The sequence below is a fragment of the Chelon labrosus genome, assembly GCF_963514085.1.
Source record: "Chelon labrosus genome assembly, chromosome: 4".
Lineage (NCBI taxonomy): Eukaryota > Metazoa > Chordata > Actinopteri > Mugiliformes > Mugilidae > Chelon > Chelon labrosus.
The window spans coordinates 31,438,057-31,453,741 of record NC_140340.1 but is presented as its reverse complement, the minus strand read 5'-3'; positions in this window follow the sequence as shown (position 1 = coordinate 31,453,741).

The window sequence follows — 15,685 nt, the reverse complement described above, 5'->3', positions numbered from 1 at the left end:
AGTTCCACAAAAAAAAAAAAAAAAAAAAAAAAAACCTCTAAGAAGTCTCAACTTCAGCAATATCATTTGATTGCAGCATGCATCATTTAGTCCAGTTGTGGCATGGTGATTATTTGTGCATATTAGCTCAAATGTAGACCACAACACCACTGAGGATCCTCCACAACTTGATCCTTGATTTGAGCTGAATAGCTCTTGTAGCCAAATCATGAGTGGGATTCAAATAAACATGCAGGTAGGGAGGAGTTACATTTTGATTTGCTCTAAATTAAGTGAAAGGAAACCAAACCATCGGGAAGAATAAGAATGTTTTCCAACCTATCTACTGGATCTGGTTAGCAAATCATTTTAAAGCAGCCTTAGTTAGGTCAACTTGGACTTACTGCAGTCAGGTTGGCCAATATTTTATTCGCTGATAAAATCCAATGTGTTGGCAATTTAACGTATTAAGACCAAACCGGACATATCAGTCAGAGCCTGCATCTGCCCCGAGCAGGTTCCAGAGAATATGACCAGATGAACAGAACAGATGAACATCAAACATTTTGTGCTATCTTTGATCTGTGGATTAAAGTAATTGATGCTGAGTTTTATAGGATGGACTGTGTTCAGTGTATGGAATATGTTCTCCGGCTGTGTGAGGCTTTGCCCGTAAGAATCTGGATGAGTCATTACAAGCCCCCACCCCCATTCAACTCCAGCTTGGGTCAGACGCTTCCAATCCTTCTCTGGCACCTCTCCTTCTGCCCTGTTCAGGGTGTTAAGCCCCAATTATGACTGCCCTCGCCCGAGTTCACACACACACGCAAAATGACATATATAAGCGAGCAAATCAACACACACACACACAGTGAGAGGTCTGACGGTCAGGTGCCCCAGACAGCATTCCCCTCTGTGATTAGGCTTAGTGAGCCATCTCCTCTCTCCAACCTGTCGCCAGTAGCTCTGCTTGGCCTTAACACCCAGCCAGCCAGCTATACAACACCACTGTCTTTATCCGTGCGTGAGAGTGACTGTGTGCAAGTATGCATCCACAAATCCAGGCAGTGTGTGTGTGTCAAATTTCTTTTCCACATATATCTACACCTTGTGTATGTGTGTTTGATTGTGTGTGTCTGCTGTCTGCAACCTCTAAAGCTGTGTGGATTAGTGACAGGACCCCACCAGAGCATGACAAGGCTTTTGTCTCTGGAGCCCAGTGGTTTTATGGCTGAGCACGCTTGTGTGTGTGTGTGTCTCTGTGTGTATATCCCTGCTCCATGTGTGAGTGTATCTAAAGGCATGTACCAGAAAAGTTATTTGTTGTCTTTATTTCCCAGCTTTTATTTCTTAATCATAGCGTGGAGATGGGTCAGCAGATGGGGGAAAGAGGCAGTTTGGAGACAGGCTGTGCGTGTTTGAGTGTGTATGTGGCTGAGGGGTGTATTGGTCCCTGCTCAGCTGAGACAAGACTGGGAAAAGCTGCTGTGTCACCAGCAGTAACGGTAAACAACTTCATCCTTGAGTGAAGGTTTAAGCCTGTTTCTGAATGAAGGTGATGGATATCGCTTGGGGCAGCCCACATTATTATCAACAACTGTTCATCATGAAATACTGTATATTACCAGACCAGCCGCATCCCTCAGGCAGATTGGTTCCATATACTGTATGCATCAACTTGTCAATTTCCTGTCCAGGCTCTCAGGCCATCAGTAGAATACTTATAGAGTTGACATCTTTACTGGAAAACATGTGTGTTCAAGCATTATGAAAAAAATACAGTAATTAGGCATAACATTATGACCACCTTCCTAATATTGTGTAGGTCCACCTTGTGTCTCCAAAACAGTTGTGACTAATCAGAGAATGGACATGGGCCTTCTGAGGGTGTCCTGTGGTATCTGGCAACATAATGTTGTTAGTGGCGGGGGGGGGCTTTGAGGGGAGGGGCCTCTGTGGATCATCCCACAAACACCAGTTTGGGATCTAGTGAATTTTTAGGCCAGGTCAACACCTTGTGCTGTTCTTCATGTTTTTTTGAGTTGTTCCTAAAGTGTTTTTGTGTTGAGCCGCATCCTGCTGGGGATGGCTGCTGTCATCAGGGAGTGTCATTGCTATGGGGTGGGGGTCCCTGGTCCGGTCCAGGTGGGCAGTACATGTCTAAGTAACATTCACATGAATGCCAGGTCCGAACATCTGTGGGATGCACTGGAACAAACCTGATCCACAGAGGCCCCTCTCCCACAGATTATGAACAGCATGTACATATGTGTTGATAGTAAAAAAAAATCAAGCAATGCAAACATTTTACATGTAGTGGTTGTCTCAGTTATTGGTATGGTTATGGAGCTCATCAGAGTCATTGCCTCAGGGAAGAAGCTCTATTTACTCAAACCAGTTCTCTAACTTTAAAGATTGTTTGTCTGTACCTATTGATACGAGCCATGTGGGAGTATCAACGAAAGGAGAGACAGATCACAAATAACTGAAGATTAATAAATGACCCTTTGACGAGGGTTACAAATTCATAGTGAATTTTTAAGTGCAAAGACAACATGGGTATATTCCCAGGAACCTAATTTAAAATCCATAAGGGGTATAATAACTACTTTGTGCTTTGTTGCAGTGAGTGAATATTAATCATTATGGTTACTATAATGAACACACACAAACATATTGCCTCATAATAGTGGCAGTGTGAAACAACAGCAAACAACAGTCATCTGTACACCCTGAGCTCCTCCCTACATTGACTTTGTGCTCTATAACAATATTCCTTTGCTCTCATCATAATAACTACAGCCACTAGAAGGTTTGTATATAAGCATGGAACATTTTGAGGCATTTGTGAGTCCCCTTTAATTCCTATACAGGCAAAAAAAAAAAGATCAAGTTATTACAGTTTATTAAGTTCAGTTCAGTTCAGTTGAACTTCTGTCATAATCTAACTCTCATAAAATCTAGTTCAGTTTATGATAACAATTTACTCCATGCCCCTTCCAAGCAGTGAACCCTCTTACTTTTTGAAGATGTACCGATTACTTCATACACCATTGATCAGTGGTACAATCTAAATCTAAACATCTTTTCATTGTTCATAAGGCCAGAACTACACTGACCCCGCTGTCCCTCGGTGATGGCGCTTTGCGTCGTTGTATAAATGTGTGTGCGCCAGTAATTGGGGATTGTGAGGTTGACGCTGTGGTTCTCCGTGGAACAATGATTCCGACTGGAAATACCAGAACTCTGACCTCACACAACAAAGATCCCCGACCTCAAATCCCTGTCTGCCATCTGATAGCCCAACACAGAGACAACAGAGGTGTACAGAGGAAAACCTCAGAGACCAGCGGCAAATTGGGGACATGGGGACACAGCTGATGAGGGGCAGAATGCCAGAATTACAGAAATGTTCCATTTTATATATGAACACAGAATGTTAAAAAATTACATACAAAATACATATTTTTGTGTAGTTTTCAATTATTTTCTTTCAACATAAACTTAAAACAAAACATGATTATAAGCAGTTTGATTTACTAAAGCCATAACCTCTGCATGACAGCTATGCTGTGTGTGCAAAACCAACACTAGCGACTAACAGTCCATAAAGATTGAGAACAATGTAGCTTATGGAAATATGCACGACAGACAACCACATTCACATGCACACTTACGGCCAATTTAGAATCACTAATGAACCTAACCAGCATGTCTTCGGACGGTGGGAGGAAGCTGGAGAACCTGGAGAGAACCCACGCAGACACAGGGAGAACATGCCAACTCCACACAGAAAGGAACCAGTCAAACCCGGAACCTTCTTGCTTTGAGGCATCAGTGCTTTCATTTTGTATTTAGTTAATTTCCGTGTGTTTGAGAGGATCTGGTCAACCAAGGTTTAATGTCAGGAATCCTTGCGTCTGTGCATGTGCATATTGCAATCAGAAGGGCCAAAGAGGAGCATGCTCATAGTTGCGAGGGGTGACGCAGTTCAGTGGCCTCAAAAAACAGAGGAATGCACCAAATGAAATGAAGTTGTTATTGCGTCTGTTTATGTGTGGGACCAAATGACACTGGGTTGGACGGGGAAGGGAAACCCACGGCGAGTGAGGCCCGGCAGGCTGGAGCTGTCAGTTGTTGTTGTTTTAACACTGGTCGTGTGGTTGATGCCTGGAATGCTTGCACAAACCTTCACAGTTATAGGGAACTCTTTGGTTTTCTGTCATCTACAGAAATGACTCTGATAAGGTGGATGAACGGGATCCAGAAACGTCTATCTCTTAGCACAGTGGGTGCCCCTTTACAAAGAGCTCCATAAACTTTAATTTTCCAAGAACTAATTGTCCATCAATGTACCTAGAAGGAAAAGTTCCACCGCAGGACAAGAACATTTATGAAATTACTCCGCTAATGTACTCAAAGCATATGGCCACAAACCACAAGCAAAACCAAGGTTCCTGAACTTTAAGGAAGTACTACCCCCAAGCAGGGACTTGGGTGGTAAAACAATCTCACCTGAAATTAATCTAGACTCTTGCTCCCTCAGAGGAATTGTAGATACCTATTAAAACACTCAGATTACTCCTTATTGCTTCAGTGTATGCAAAGAGCTCTCCTGTCAACATTCACATAGAAACTGAGACTTTCAGTGCTGACAGAAAGGACTACCACACACACTCTCTTTGTCAGTAGTGAGGAAACTGTTTGCTGCAGAGTGTCACTGAGGAATAAACACATACATAGTTGTGGCTTCTGTTACTAAAAGCAGAGGAAGTCACAGCCAGTAAATGTGGGGAAAGAGAGAGCCAACCAGCACTAGAGGCAGCACTCATATAGTCAACGCCTCAAGGGCCCATCACCTCTCATGGCTGGATAACCAGCGTGTGTGACAGACATGATGGAAGTGAAAGGGTACTCTGAGATGACTGGAAACAAGATAAGGCCAGAGGTTTGCATTTTAGCATCACCCACAGAGGTAAACACGTTTGTTAAACCATTAGTTGTTCTTCAGTTTATTTATTTATTGAGGAGGGGCAGATGTACCTAAATAATAAACATAATACATTTGTCCGACAGTAATAATCCTTTCCAAAATCATTAGGAGTATATGTGTTCTGTAACCACTTGTCCTGTGAAGGGTTGTGGGGATGCTGGAGCCTATCCCAGCTGTCATCAGGCGAGAGGCAGGGTACACCCTGGACAGGTTGCCAGTCTATCGCAGGGCCATTAGAGAATAACTTAGAGAAAAATAAAATGCAATGATTTGCTAATCATTTAAATTCAACTGAGAATTTTGATTGTTCTTTGTAAAATATATGCTCATTTTGAACAACAAAACACAGGAAAAGTTGCGTGATGCTAATGCTAACACCATATGACTTGTTCCACCTAACAAGGTTACACGGTAAGGTACTTAATACATAGAACACAATACTGACAATTTATACACAAGAGACAATCCAGTACCTAAAGATATGCTCTTTAGACCTTCAGGCTGCACTGCATTGAAAACAGACACGATTCTGTTGAGAATATTTCTCCCTGGGCTAATGAAACTTCCAAAAACCATTGTCAGTGACCACAGTTAACTGCTATAAATGCAAATCAAATCTCTACCATCCAAGGTAAAAAAATTAATGAAATCCAGAGAGGTTTCTGCTTTCTCTGGGCCCAGAATCATTTCAGGAAAACTGAGGCAACACTCAAAACTGTCCTGTATGTTGGATTAGTCTGTAATGCTATTACTATTTTTTTCCTCAAACTGGTTATATTAGCTGAGACTATGAACAGAGACATACTATTACTGAAGTGAAAGGCAAAGTGGGCTGCATTAAGCCAACAGGTCAAGCAGCAAAATAAGCTTTATAGAAAGAGACTTTTCTTTGCTTATGATCTGTTGCTGTCAAACTGCATGTAACCACAGACATACCTGTGTCACTGTTACATGGGCGAAACATAGTTTAAACTGGTTACTTAAACTTAGCATCTTTTCCTTTGCCAAGGGGTACGCTCAAGTGGTGCAAACAATACAGGCAGAAGTCAAACAGTGTCCTCATTTTATTATATTTAGCACTTTTCTGGGATACTTTACTCCAGCTTTCTGTTTGTCAGATATGGGTCACTATTCATGTTAATGTTTTATTTAATTGAATTTTACCAATACTGTTACAGAAGAAGTCACAGGAAGGTTTAGCGCTTGACAAAAACACCTAAGGCGAAAAGGACAGGAAATTAGGTATAGTGTATGACCCATGGTCTGATTACAGTGCCACGAGTCTGGCTGGTTACCTCGTCCTCTGTGTAAATGAGCAGCTCTAAAATGTCAAAACAGCACCACTTTGCAGTCTAATATGCCTCTTCTGAACGCCCGGAATTAGGTTACAGCTTTTCACTTTCTAAACTGTTGTTAGTAATAGGTACACAGTAATTCTGTCTAACACAAGCACATCTGTCATATTCCATCCAGGAATATTCCAACTATTGAGTGTTGGTAGTGATATGCCAATATTACAAAATAGGCTCTAGGTGACCAGGAGGTTTATTTGGGCACAGGAAACATTAACCGTAAAGGGTGCATGCCATAAAATGACCTTCTATGACAAAGAAAAGTAAATTTTATCTATTGTAAAGTTCTCGGGAAGTGAGAGTACCATCCATTGCATATCACTCCTTCAGTATCAGCTTTTTTCTTCTGAATTAAAGCCTCTTTGTCATGGTTCCTGTTTTATTTTGTTAAGTTCTTGATTTCCTGTTGTGTTACTCCCTGTGTTTCCCCCCTTTTGATTAGGTCATTGGTTTCCTCCTTGTGTTCTCTTGATTTGTGTCACCTGTGTCTCGTCACCCCTCTGTTCCTCGTGTGTGTATATATAGCCCTGCCTTCCACTTTGTTCCTTGTCGCGTCATACTGCTTTTCACCATTTCTCTGTGTTTGTAGTGTTCCTTGTGTTCTTGATCTCTAGTCTCGTGATGTTACATTTTTTGTCTTTCTGAAAGTTTTGATTTTTGTCTTTGGAGTTCCTGCTGTTTCAGCAGTGCTTTGTGTTTCCTTTTTGTTTAATTAAACTCATTTTTTTGCCCACTCCTGCTCCTCACTCATCGTCCAGCATTTGGGTCCTACCTCCCCTTGAAAAACCGTAACACTCTTGGCTGAGAGCAAGATCATAAGAGAGACTCTTTTTATAGCTCCTGACAACTTCAGGAGAGTAAATGGTAATAGCTTGTATTTATATTGCGCTTTTCTACAAATTGGCATCCAAAACACTTTACAGTCACAATGTCACATTTATCCACTCATTCACACAAGCACGCACCCAGTGCCATGCGCTAGGAGCAACTCAGAGTTCAGTTTCTTGCTCAAAACAACTTAGACGTGTGTCGGGGTTCGAACCGCTACCCTTCTGCTTCATAGACCACCTGTTACTGAGCCACAGCCGCCCAGTACTTTAGTGTTCTCATTAAATCACATATTCTGATAAAATTGCCTCCAGACGTCCTTCATTCTTGTCCTCCTTCAGACAATGCCATTTTCATGGTCGAATTATAAGTTTCCACCCAAGTACATAGGACTAGTGTTTGGATTATTTTTGTATCAGATGTCTGAGCAGAAACATCATTCCACTGTGGTGTGGGAGAATTCTTCTCTGAAGCCCATAAAACCTGCAGTGAAACTCGCCTCGCCCTGCCTGCAATCATAACTTAGAAAATTTCACCAGTATGATTTTCAGGGGAGTGTTAAAGTGTTCCCTCATGGTCGAAACCTTGTTCCGGTGGCATTTCCACCCAGACAAGAGGAGCACTCTGTGGCAGCTGATTTGTTTCCAACCTTTATGCCAGCTTGAGTGTGTGTGCATGTCGTGTTGAAATGTGTGGTCACTGTTGGCTTTTTGCTGAAAGCCAAAGCTCTTCCAAAGCCACAGACAAAGCCACAGCAGGTGGATGGGGAGCAGGGTGGAGGAAAGAAGGGAGGGCGGCAGGGGGTTACAGAGGGCTCAATGCCTCTCCTCATCACGCCCCTCAACTCTGAAGAAAAGGCTGATTAATCGGAGCCTAATAGGATGGAGGGGCCACGTTTGTCCCTTAGACTGAGTCTGGACGGGCTTTCATCTTGCTGATACTTGGCTGATAAAAACTACATATCCTAGTGTTGGGGATTGTAGTCGCGTACTGTATGTGGACAGAGTGGCATGTAATTAAGTGTCTCAAGCAATGTCAGATTTCTATCTCTTCTGGAGACTTTGAAGTGAAGACAATCTGGGTAGTTTGAAGGAAGTAAGCCAGGTCTCTGTAGCCCCAACTCTGCTTGAGGTCAGGCAGTCGAGGCAAACCGTAGTTGCTATTAGAAGAACACACCACAATCTTCAAACACTGAGCAAAATGTGGGACCAAGAAGCATATTTATGTTTCACATTTATTCATTCATTCATGTTCTGTAAAACGCTTGTCCTGTGAAGGGTCGCGGGGGGGGGGGGGGCTGGAGCCTATCCCAGCTGTCATCAGGTACACCCTGGACAGGTCTGTCGCCTGTCCATCGCAGGGCTAACACAGAGAGACAGACACCTATGTTTCCCAGGTTTTTCTTATTTTTTTATACTTGACATCTCTAGATCTTTATCCTCATACAGGACTTTTTGCTATTTTTGTACTATATTTAGTTAGCTAATTTTATTCTATATTTATACTTTTTACTTATGGCTTGAATCGGGACCAGAGAAACAAATTTCGTTCCGTCCCATGTACCAACATGTGTTGAAATGACAATAAAGAATCCTTGAATCCTTGAATCCTTGACAATTGCAGATGAAGCATGAGCCAACGTCTGAGGGTGCCAATGACGGGGTGCATGGGTGACCGACTGACTGCTGTGGTTCTGTGACGCCTGCCAGGCTTTGTAATGGATTCCTCTCAGGTCCTTTCAAACAAACTCGGTCTGGCCCCGGACACTCGCAAGGCCTCTGTGAGAATACTGTTGACTACCCATTGTCTGTGCAAGTGCGAGTGTGTGTGTGTGTCCATAGGGGTCTCTGGAGGCCCCCTGGGGGCCGGTGACTCCTCTTTGTCTCTGGTTTGGCCTGCTGTCAGAGTGTCTTTGTTATGACAGTTGGGCTGCTTTCATGCAGACTAAATCACCACTCTCAGCTGTTCATTTACTAGCCTAACCCCTGACAGCCTTCATGACATCTAACACACACACACACGCCTCAGACATCATCCACTTTAATTCTTGGTACCACTCTCACTTTAACTGAAAAAAATTGCATCCACCGTGTGAAAAACTATCCTCTAAGAGGAATGAGAAAAGAGGATGAAACGTAAAGGAGGATGAGGAGGATGAGTAACAAAGTGAGGGAGGGGAGGGGGGAGGTCAAAGGGCATTTGACCTCTGACCTCTGTGTTATGGCTGGGGCCCTGGGGGGGTCATAGGACTCAAGAAACCAGGCTAATCAGTAACTATACGCCAGATATACACAAACAGACAGAAAGAGAAAGAGATGCACGGGAAAATGTTGTCCTATTTAAAACTGATTTATCTGTGCAACAGGAAATGAACCTGTCTTTTCAAAGCAGTAAAACACCAATTACAGCTAAATATAGCATAGCAATTAAACATAAACACAGCAGTCCCTATAGGGGGAATTGAATCACTGCAGCAGTGAAAGTGTAGTAGTTACTGGGCTCATGAAGAGTTCAAGAAACACAATAAACAGCAACAAAGCGGTTAATCAGCATAAAAAAATAAAATCAATTCAACTGTCAGTTGTTTAACTAATGCCTCTGCTTAACTATAAGGTGAAATAAACAAATTACAATGTAGTCTGTTTGAACAGACTTCTATGTTCACCGGTGTGACTTCTAGAGACTGAGTGAAGAGGCAAGGAGCATGATGTCATCACTGATTACTATAGTCAATATTGAATAGCATTGATCTAACCTTTTCTAACTATTTTCTTCCATGTAATGTGCCTTTGTGTGAGTGTCTCCCTTATACACACATTTGGTCACAGTAGGGCCACATGTAGTTCCTATTCAAGCAGTTAAAATGATTTAAACCAAGACATGATAAAAAAAAAATACATTACTACAAACATAAGTGATAAAGACATCCTCTTGCATCATAATGGACCCAAGAAAGAAAATTAAGTTGTGGGAAACAGAAGCCAATGAGTATTATTATGGTGCAGCTTCAGTTTTTCAATTCCAACTAGTAGGTGCTACTGTTTCTTGTTGGTGTACATGCTTGCAACGGTAAACACAAATCACATTATCATACATGCACATGCAAAATTTAAGTCGCATTTTCAGTTTGTGACTGCTGTTGTTGGTGAACACATCTGGATGGGTGTCTTGTCAGTGAAATAGACTTGGGCTTGGCTTTTGAAACCTGGGTGATTTGTTACTGAACCGTGGCGTTGTGGAAAAACTTCTCCTCCTCCTTTTCTCCAGTAGGAGGTTTTTCCATTAATTAACACCAGATAAATGCATCTTTATAACAGGATATGTGCCTCAGTCTTTAAGAAACCTACTCTAGACCCAGATGTTTTAGCCAAATGTAGACCAATTTCCAACCTTCCTTTTATTTCTAAAATTCTGGAAAAAGTTGTTGCTAATCAGTTGTGTGACCATATAAACAGGAATGGTTTGTTTGAAGAGTTTCAGTCAGGTTTTAGAGTTCAGTACAGTACAGAAACGGCTCTGGTTTAAGTTACCACGGTTTAAGTTAGGACTTGTCTCTATACTTGTTCTGCTAGATCTTAGTGCTGCATTTGACACTATTGATCATAATATTTTACTACAGAGACTTGAAAGTGAAAGTGTGATCAACTTTAAAGGAACCGCATTAGACTGGTTTGAATCCTATCTGGCCCTGCGATGGACTGGCAACGATATAAATAGATATATATTTAATTTGAACTGGATTTATCGATGGGCTGTTTTTTCTTGACCGTACATAATTAACACATTACTTTCAATAGCTGTCGTCATTTGCTTTTTGCTTGAATCTTGCTTTATTTTGGTGTATTGTTGTTCTTTTAGCCTAATTTTTGTTATTCAGTTTAATTAGTTTGTCCTCTAAAGACTTAGAGATACAGCTGTCGCCATGTTTACAAGCGCCATCCAAGATAATTATGAAAATATTGCATTTGTCTTAATGGACTTTTTTATTTGATTTATTTTATATTTAACTGTTACTTTTAAGTAAATCACCAACTTACAATTTAAGATGATCTTTTTTTTAGAAAAGAAAGAAAGAAAATAAATGTTTTGTGTATTTCTTTTGTTGTTTTTTTATAAATATAAATGTAATTATAAAGCACAAATGTGTGACCCTAAAAGTACAAGCTGTTTGAATAGTTGTTAGCTTCCATCATCACTTCTGTGTTCACCCCAAGTGACAACAACACAAAAGGTAGCTGACTTAAAAATAGTCATCATACTTGTTGAGGTTAGATTATCTTTTATAAGTGCTGGTGTGCTGGCCTCTTGGTCGATTGTCCGGCCGTTTTATTAATAGTGCCCGTCTAATTTTCAATGGGACTGCAGCAGACTTGAGTTTAGTTTGGTTTCTTATCAGGCCAATTAACTAAATGAGGTAGACTAGACCCAAACATAACCGGCACTTTGTTGACTACTCCACATCCAGCAAACTTGTGATTTATTTTCCAATTGAGTTACCTCAACAGTGAAGGATAGAACAACTCAGGTTTCAGGCTGCCTGAGGTCTGCTGTATTTACCACTCTGGGGTCCATGCATAGAACGAGAGGGACACCGAAAGAGCAAGAGGAAGAGACTTGTCAGTGTTGTCATAACTCTTTCAGAGGTCAAACACTATTTGCGTGTGTGTGTGTGCAACAGTTCATTTGCGCACGATTGTGTGTGTCGCCCGAGAGTAAATGTTAGAGGGCTGAGCAGCATTAGTGTTACCGGGGAGATGGCACAGGAGTGTAAAGCCAGGGGCAATATAAAACCTGTGCTTTCCCAGGATGCCTTTGTGCCGGGCGTGTGTGCCAGCTCCTGTTGCCATGGGGATGGGGGAGGTCGTTAGGGTAACACGTCCTGACTCAGACCTTTTCTCTCATGACCCCCTTTTCACTGTGCTTCATGTGTCCATGCCTGCCTCTCCGTCTCTTTCTCACTATCTTTATCTGTCACACACATTTGTGCACAGATGTGCGTGTGGCGGTGGTGGTGGCGGCGGCGGTGGTGGCGGGAGGTTGCTGCCTGCACGATGTGTGTAGCAAGCCCAGATGTCTTGGGCTCCGTGGGGGATAATGGTTTCTTTCATAGGCAGTGGGCTTATGTCTCCCTCAGCAGTGGTGCATGCTTGCAGCGATCTCACTTCAACAAACTGAATGGGAGTTACTTACAACACATTTACACACACACACACACACACACACACACACAGAGCAGTGGAGAAGAAGTAGTTAGCCAAAACTTCTGAGCGTTGGTGTAAATGCTCACATGACTCTGTGTTTTAAGCAAATTAGATTGATAGCAGTCCAGTGCTTCAAGTCAAACACTCGACATGTACACTGATGGCCTTAAAGAGTTACGAAATCTAAAATGCATAAAAAGAAGACTGACAAATATCTAATGAAATAAAAAGCAGTAATCAACAACATTTTGGTGGTGCTTGCAAACAGAAAAGATTTATCAATCATTTCTCGTTGGGGTCATGGAATTAGCTTTTAGCAGCTACTTCTGTAGTTCCTTGCAGTTTTCTTGTATACTAGCCCCATTTCAATGCAACATGCACACTTGACCAATGACAATGCAAACTGTTATAAAGAAAGAATGTGATGATGAAGAATTAATAGTCAATAGTTAATATCTGACAGCTTACAGATGTCTTCCTGACATGTTGATGTGTTTCTTATGCGATCATTTGAAGTGTTTTAATTAATACTGATTAAAATGGAGGGGTTTATTATTATAAACTTCAGTTGCTGTGAAAAATTAGATCATCAACTTGTTGCATTTATTGCAACTTTATCACAAGTCTTTATTTTGATGTTTTTGGGGAATATACAGTCACTAATTAAGTAAATTAAGGGAATTTTTGGTTTTAATGATTCAAGTCAACCTGACAATAAAAGTCAGTGATGGTTTATAGAAAATCAATAACCTGTTGTCCCACAACATGTTATTTTTCAATGTTTTATCTTAATGTTACTATATAGGTTGCTCTGGTCAATATAAATGTTAAATAAATGCTTTAATATTAATAATAAGAAATAAAATAATTAGATTATTTTATCTCAAATTTGATTATTGTATCTTAGATCAGATTAGATTAGATTTAACTTTATTGTCATTGCACATCATACACTTACATTTACATTTAATCATTTACTCTTCTTCTTCTCACTCACAAACAAGGATTTCAGCCTCTAACATACAGAGGTCACATAACATACATGTCGGTAACGTGGGAACATATGAATTCGTGATTTCCTGTTCCTTATCAACAAGCTCCTTTACTCACTCCCCCCCTCTGTTGGCCAATCAGCAGCAGGACTGATGCAGGTCACCTTTTGGAAGAACGACCTGGATGCACTCGGGCGGTTTCCCACATCATTTTCATTTCGCAGGAACAGACGCCGAAGCCTTGACAGCAGCAGACTGATCGGCGGTAGCCCTGACGCTCTCTCCGTGAGTTCTTACACATTCCCCTGTAGGTGCAGGTGCCATCTGTCTCATTGTGAAGCAGTAACGGGTTCACTGGGAACGAAGACTTTGGAACGAACCGTCGGACCCAGAATGTAGGTCAGCAGGTTCCCACACGGGCCCTGCTCGGCTGTCTAGAAGCCCCGACTCTGTGGCTTTTTCTCTGAAGTACCTGAAGACTTTCCACTCACATGAGAGAACTTAAGAGCCTCTTGTCAGTTACTGTTTTCAGTGTTTAGTTGATACTCTGTTTATGGGCTCATATTTGACTCTTTTTCCACAGCTGAATTCATTTAGTTTGGCTGCAGCAGTAATATCTCCCAGCGGGCATCAGTACACATTTATCTTATCTTTAAGTATCTAAAATCTGAGAGATGACTTGTCTTACTCAACCCTACAGCGCTGTGTGTGTGTGTGTGTGTGTGTGGCAGGCAGGATCCACACTGCGCACAGATGGTGGTGCGGCGGCAGCGTCTCGTCCCAGCAGGGTGTATTCTTAGCTCCCTAAAACCCAACAAGTGAAATGAGATTAGACGACACACACACACACACACACACACACACACACACACACACAGAACCCAAACCTCATCCACCACCACACACACAAGCTTAAGAATGAGCCCATGTGTGGCGAGAGGCTGCTGCTGAGGTCTCCTGTCTGGAAGTTTTCTCTGGATCTTTCCACATCTGTGTGTACTGACTGAAACCAGTACTGCTCTCACTTGGTATAACATACATGCTAACTGTCTTTCTTTTCATATTAATAGTAGCTTTCAGGTTTCAGTATCCTACAAAATTACATACTGCACATTATATATGAGGTTACTTCTTTACACTGAGTGACATATTTAAACCTTTTTTAGCAGTTGCAGTGTTCTGTCAGATGGAAACGTGTATCATTTTAGGTGCATTGTCTTCAGAATTCATCTAGAAAGGTACTTTATACTTTAGGAAACTTTTTGTTGTCACTGCAACACTTACAAATTTTATATATATATATAAAATGAGTGGATTTGAAGACCCCATGGCATCAGCGCTTAGATTTCTACAGGCTCAGACCCTCAGCAATATCCTAACTACTTATTCTTATATTTACATTTGTGTATGCCTAGTTTTTATTATAGAATAGCCACTGATTTTCTTTTTTTATTTTTATTATTGCTTATATAGTACAGTGCATATGTTTCTGTGGGGTAACAATATCCTTGCGAATTAGCACCTGGTTGCTAGTTAGCTCACACTACTTCATTAGCTTATTTACAGATGTTACTGTTAAAATAATTGTGGAAAAGTAATAAGGTCAACTGTTTTTACATTCAAAAGTACAATTCATTGTGGAATGACACTAATTCAACACTAGAAATTACAACAAAGTAGACATGGCCACTATTTTCTTTTCTTTTCTTTTCTTTTCTTTTCTTTTCTTTTCTTTTCTTTTCTTTTCTTTTCTTTACCTATCTCACCAACCACAACTACCAGCCTAGCTAGCTTTCCAAAACAAAACCCTGTCCATGCAAGGAACTGTGGTAGAGCTGCAACAACATACAAGAGTGTGCAGAATGTACAACAATACGCTGATTATGTCCAGAGACAGTCCAGCTGGAATAATGGTTCTTAGAACAAACCAACCTCGTGGCTCCTGCAAAGTCTCTCAGGGACGGCAATTGTTGCAGTTATGTCTGAGGTGACCCGGTGAATGGGTAAATTAACAACAGGCTAACTCGACATCGTCACATTCCGTTGAAAATCGATTTATGCTATTCAGCTGAGGTAGCAATACCACCAGTAACCACTAGATGACAACACAAGGACTTCTCCTACAGAGCTTGTGAACACCAGTACCCTGATGTTGCCAATGTCTGTAATTAATTTGACTCTACAATGACGAACAGACTCCTCACAATCACCTGACTCAGTATCATCACACAAATTTCATTTTAGGTGCAGACAATCCATGATGAAGAGCAGATGCACTGGGGATAAATAATGTGCGATGAATTACAACACTTAGAATTCAGCCATTTATTGTAATAGCTG